General features: G+C 38.7%; 1 pseudogene; it reads left to right on the top strand.

Moving 5' to 3' along the window:
- Window positions 1–2,548: 2,548 nt before the first annotated feature.
- Window positions 2,549–3,538, top strand: LOC127644375 (trace amine-associated receptor 13c-like; annotated as a pseudogene).
- Window positions 3,539–5,720: the final 2,182 nt, after the last annotated feature.

Below are 5,720 nucleotides of genomic sequence, written 5' to 3'. Positions count from 1 at the left end.
GATAATGGAAATAATCATTTTAATGCATAGTGAACTAGATGTGACATTTCAGTTATAATATATAACCATTACAGGCTGATGTTAAGAAAACCTCTATTTGGGCATAAGGAACTGTTGGAAGGCATTTCAGTTGTGTTTGCTGTGACTGGAGTGAAACTCCATAAGAGCAACAAAGGTGGTATCAGGTGTGATGCAGAACAGCTCATCAGAATCAAACGCCGGGAAAATAATATCCAGACAACTATCAAGAACTGTCCATGTTTTTGATTTGGGTGCTGGATCACAATCAATATCCCCTACAAGTATTTTGAACTGAAATAGAAGCTTTTGTAACATTATAAATGTCTTTACTGTAAATTTTGATCAATATAATACATCATTGCTGAATAAAGAATTCACTTCTTTCCAAAAACAAACAAAAAAAAAAATTCTTACTAACCTCAAACATTTGAATGGTAGTATATCATTTTATAACTTGCCTCGGGGGCGTTTACCATTTGCATTGATCGCCTCAGCACATTACCTTATGAATAGCATATGAATGTGCACGTAATCCCAGGGGTTAAGCGCGATAGTAAAAACACTCAACAATATTTGTTTACTACACTTTTATTCAGGAATCATAGAGGCAGATGGACAACACTGCGACAACCGCCATGGCGGTGTTCACTCACGCCACATGTCTCAACTCGCCCGCTGTCTCCTCCTTTGGATTCAGCAGCAACTCAAGTCATTGCGAGCCACTCACATCCAAAAATATATTATATTCTCTCACTCCCCTAATGTAGCCTATGACAAAATTTATAAATCTAAATTAACACACCACGGATGTGCCAACACAGGCTAGGGCACGTTGTGCGATGGATGCCCAGCCCATGTGTGAAAGGGGTGTGGCACATCATCCGCCTGGAACTGCTATTTGTCTTCTTAGCCTTGAAGGCTTTTTATTCTGACATAATGAATCACCACGTTCTGATTCGTTCTGACAGCATGGTAGTAGTGGCGTACATAAATTGCCAGGGCGGAAATGCCAATGATGAGCCTGACACAGCGCCTTCTCCTGTGGAGTGGGCGCCATCTCTTCTCCCTACGAGCAACATATATCTTGTGCTGTCTGAACTGTGGAGCGGACCTGCTGTCACGGCCAGTGAGCATTGCCGGGGGAATGGAGACTTCATCCTCAGATGGTCTTGAAGGATTTGGGAAGTATTCGGCAAAGCGGAATAAAACCGATTTGCCTCCACGGAGAACGGCCACTGTCCCCTCTGGTACTCCATGACCCAAGCCCCGTTGGGGTGGAAGCCATGGCCCACAAATGGCCAGCGAAATACAAGTATGGCTCCTTCAGTATGGCTCCTTCATTCTGTCTTCTGCAAAGTCAGAGAGTACAAGTAAACAGTTCTGTTAGTTGTGCCGAAATGGCCCAATCAGTCCTGGTTTCCGGAGCTGATGGGGATTCTGGATGGTTTTCACCATGTGGGTTTATTCATTAATCTATACACTTGAAGGCATGTCTGTAATAAGTCACAGTCCTGTAGAACTGTGACTTCATATACATATGCTTTTTCAAGTGTATACCTCTGCCAGGTCCCTCTGGGTTATGACATCATATAGATCGGTGTGATGGGACTTGCTTTACCTATAGCATTACCACAATGTCGAGTGAACCGTAATCGAAAGGGACTGTCTACGGGTTACACATGTAACCTCGGTTCCCTCAGATGAAGGGAACAATACATTGTAAAAACTGGCCACACTACTACTTCAGAGTTTCGAGCGATGTGCTCTTGTCTCTTAGTCAGAGAATTCTGAAGAAATGGTTATTTTGCACCCGCTTAAATAGGACATCTGCACGAATAACAGGGCAGGACTCAAACACAATTGCCAATCACAGGATTGGCGTTATTATACAATGGCTTCAACTAGTCGTCTGAGAAGGAATTCCCCATAGTGTTACCACAATGTCTCATTCCCGTCATCTCAGGGAACCAAGGTTTTGTGTGTAACCAGTGACATTTTTTTTAATTTAAAACTTATTTGTAAATTAACCTTAAAAAACTCCTCTGTTTGGGTGAAATTTTAACTTGTTACTCAGTGGACATTTCACCTCGGATCAGCCACTATATGTGTAAGATACCATTGTCACAGTTTTTTTCATGAGATCAGGCTAAAATTTGCAGGAACATATCAAGACATTGTACACCGTTTAGTGATTTAATCAAGTACAAGAATCTATCCTCCATGATGCAAATTACTTTGTTTGCATTTACTGTCATTTATAAAATTTTGTTCAACTATAAATTTATATGCATCATTATTACAAGATAAATAAGCCATGGCCAAACCAGAAAATGTAAATAATGTAATTCCAGTCTGTATTTCATTTTAATGAGTTATTTGTTATTTGCTGTCTTGTCATGTGGGAGGGCTGGAGAAGACAACAAAGAGTATTTAAGGGCCTCTTCACTTAGTCTAACAGTATGTCGGTGTGACATAATATTCACCTGTCTCACCTAAGACAGCATTTGAAGACAACAAGGCAGACAGGATGGACATATCACTGCAAGAATAAGATTCAGCACAATTATGTTATCCTGCTGCAAACAATTCTTGCATTAAAGGCACACACAGTGTAACCTCACAGACAGTGTTGTATCTCATATTGGTTTTGACGATGGTCGTGACTATTCTTGGAAATTCTGTGGTCATCATCTCCATAGCGCACTTCAAACAGCTCCAAACACCAACATCCTGGTGATGTCTTTGGCTCTAGCAGACCTGTTGCTTGGATTAGTAGTCATGCCTTTCAGTATTATTCGTTCGGTGACTGGCTGCTGGTTCTATGGAGATACCATCTGTTTGCTTCACTCCAGTTTTGATTTGTTCCTCACATCACGTCTATTTTTCATCTCATGTTTATTGCTATTGATTGATACCAGGCTGTGTGTTATCCACTTCAATACTCTACAAGAATAACCATATCTGTTGCATGGGTCATGGTGTTGTTAATTTGGACTGTAGTTGCGGTGTATTCTTATGGCTTACTATACTCAAAGGCTAATGTGAAAGAGCTGGATGAATACATAGAATCGATATATTGTTTGGGAAGTTGTATTCTCCTTTTCAATGCATTATGGTGGGGCTCTAGATACATTAATGTCGTTACTCCTGCCTTGTTCTTTTATGGTCGGACTGTATGCCAGGATTTTCATAATTGCAAAAAAACATGTACGAAAAATTGGTGAGGCAAACCAGCATGAAAATGAGAGTATGTTTCAGAATTATCGACGATCTGAGTGCAAAGCGGCAAAAACTTTTTGTGCCATTTTTTGTGAACTCTTTGATTGACCCCTACTTGAACTTTTCCACCCAAGCTGCACTCTTTGAAGTGTTTCTCTGGTTTGGGTACTTGAATTCAACCTTAAACCCCATCATATATTGCCTTTTCTATCCATGGTTTAGAAAAACCCTTTCCCTCATTATAACAATACGAATATTTGAACCTAACTCTTCTGACATCAATGTTTTCACAGTTTGACTCATTTTCAGTTTCATTCTTTTTTATTTTATTTTGATCTGACCTAACTTAGCATTATATGGGTCAACATGTTGTTTCCTTACTTGCATGACTTACAATAAAGTGCATTAATGATGTAAATAAAGAATACTGTAATGATCTTGTAACTGTGACATATCTTTTATCATACACAATTTAAAGGTGATTTGTGTAATGCTTTTGAAATAAAAGAAAGCCATTGTTAACACTTTTCATTTGAATCATCTTATAAACTGGCAATTGTATTCTTTTCAGTCAAAAAAAAAAAAAAAACTATATCACAATAGAAATTATGAAACAGCAAAAATGTAAAAGGTAACATGAAATATCAAACTATTGTTTTAGCCAACTGTATACAATAACATTTAAATTTCATGTGACAACTTTTCCCAAAAATTCCATTGTATTTTCTTTATAATTTTTATGTAAAGCAATTTTAATTTCCATTATGTATGAAATGTGCTTTATCAATAAACCTGCCTTGCCTTGGCTTTGTCTTGAAAACACATTTAAACCTTTTGGATAAAAATATACTGTCAGTATATGACCCTTGCATAAATGTATGCTATAGTATGTATGGTTCTATTGTGTTCTCTCTATTGGCAAAATTTGTCAGATTGCTTCAATGACAAATGTATGACAGTACACAGGCTACACCGTAATTTAAATGCAGCAAACTTTAATGTAAAAACAAAGGCAGAGTACCGTAACTCAATGTCGGCACAGTAACTTCACTTTGAGGCAAAGGAGTGCCCTAACTCGATTTAAGCATTCCAAAACAAAGGCAAAGTGTGGTAATTGGAGTTACAGAGTTCTGCTTTGGTTTCTCCTGGGCTTTTGGAAGATACTGTTAAGACAACCCATTAATTTATCGAAAAAACAACGAAATAGACTCAAAATACTTATCCACATGATAAATGAGGCCTTGAAAGTCTCAAAAATATAAATAACTTATTTTCGACCAAAAACAAAGTTATGGCCTTTTGCCTTTGCACGGCAGCATGGAGAAGGAGTGCTTGGCCATCAAGTGGGCAGTCCTCACTCTCCACTATTATTTGTTGGGACGAGCATTCACCCTCTGTTCGGACCATGTCCTCTCCAGAAGGCATGGGGGGGTCCTCGGCCTGAGTCCGGCGGTGGGGGTATGTTGAGGCAAGGTCGAGCATATGTCTGGAAAGAGAGTAAGCGGTAAGGGTCCTCACCTGTGATGAATTGCTTGTAATTATTGTTTCTGTGTTCACACTGAGAAATAAAAGGGCCAGTCCTCAGAGTGTGTGAGAGAGAGAGTCCAGCTGACAATCTGTTTGTGTGTGTTGGCCGATGCCTTTGTGAAAATATAAGTTTATGAAGCTATATTGTTACGCATTGAAGTGAACTTATTATTTTGTCAGTTGGAATCACTGTCTCCCGCTTCCTCATTACTTTGTACTTGTTACACCATGTTACCAGTTACAATTATTTAGGTCTGACAATCTCGGTTTCTGGACAATTTTCCATGGCTGTAAATGACATAACAGACAAGGCTTTTAGGATATTTTACAGTGGAAGAAAAATATTATTCAAATTAAACCCCCCAATAAAACTGTGGCTGAAAATATTTGGAGAGTGTCATCAAACCCATCCTTCAGTATGGCAGTGAAATCTGGGGACCCAAACATAAACTAAATTATGAATCCTGGGACAAATGTTCAATTGAAACTTTCCACCTCGAATTTTGTAAAAATATCTTGGGAGTTCAAAGATGTGATTCTAACCTGGGCTGTCAGGCAGAACAGGGCAGATTCCCTCTCTTGACTGACATCCAAAAGAGAGCCAGTAAATTCAGGTTTCACCAATCAAACTCTTCCCTAGAAAATCACCATCACTGTGCTTTTATACACAGAGCAGCTCAACCAGAGAGTGACCCTTTACAGTACTTAGTGGACAAGCACCAGCTAAATGTATCAATTCAATTCAGGCAGACATAATTTAAACAATTACAAAACACGACTCTAGAATAATGTATTCATCATCGGCAAAAAAAACTCAAAGAAATAAACAAATATTCTATTTCCTCAAAATTAAGACATAATAGAAATTAAAATCACATCTCACCAAAATGAAAGACTACCATCACAGGAAGCTTCTGACAAAGTATCATGTGAGTGAGCGCAGTCTGGCTATA

Source organism: Xyrauchen texanus, chromosome 5, assembly GCF_025860055.1.
Source record: "Xyrauchen texanus isolate HMW12.3.18 chromosome 5, RBS_HiC_50CHRs, whole genome shotgun sequence".
In the NCBI taxonomy this organism is placed as follows: Eukaryota; Metazoa; Chordata; class Actinopteri; order Cypriniformes; family Catostomidae; genus Xyrauchen; species Xyrauchen texanus.
The sequence above is the reverse complement of the archived record's forward strand: the minus strand, read 5'-3'. Positions and strand labels throughout refer to the sequence as shown.